Source organism: Limulus polyphemus, unplaced genomic scaffold (genome assembly GCF_000517525.1).
Source record: "Limulus polyphemus unplaced genomic scaffold, Limulus_polyphemus-2.1.2 Scaffold283, whole genome shotgun sequence".
NCBI classification, from domain to species: Eukaryota; Metazoa; Arthropoda; class Merostomata; order Xiphosura; family Limulidae; genus Limulus; species Limulus polyphemus.
In genome coordinates, this window is record NW_013665893.1 from 138,354 (window position 1) to 138,902 (window position 549).

The window sequence follows — 549 nt, forward strand, 5'->3', positions numbered from 1 at the left end:
CATGAGCTCAATAGTTACCCACACTGGTCCCCACAACCTTGTATAATGCCCTGTCACACTACAGAGCTTCTGTACGGTTTCTGGTACTCCTTTGTGATCTAGCACCTTGATATTCACAAGGGTTTGCTGAGATGCAAAATCTATGACAAAGTTGCACTTTTGGCCATTCAGCTTTCCTGTCACGTAGACACTGTGTGTGTGTGCTTGCCATTTTACATTTAGCTATTTGGACTTTCAGATGTTGGTGGGCGTCTCTCATCACCAACCACTACTGGTTTCCCGAGGTTGACTTATTGGTAGTATTCTTCTCGCACTGGCGCTTATATTTCCTTGCTCTCCACAGTTCTAACAACCATTCTGGGAAGCAGCCTTTCCTGCCATGTCAGCTTCCCTGTGTTGAAGTTGCCATCATTGAGCTCTCTTGTGCTCAAGTTTGTTACAGTGCCTGCAAAGTCCCTCAAACATCTCTGAAAGCAGCCCTTTTCTTTCCTTGAATCCGATGACTATACCAACCTTGATACCTTTGTACTGAACTTAACATAGGATTCG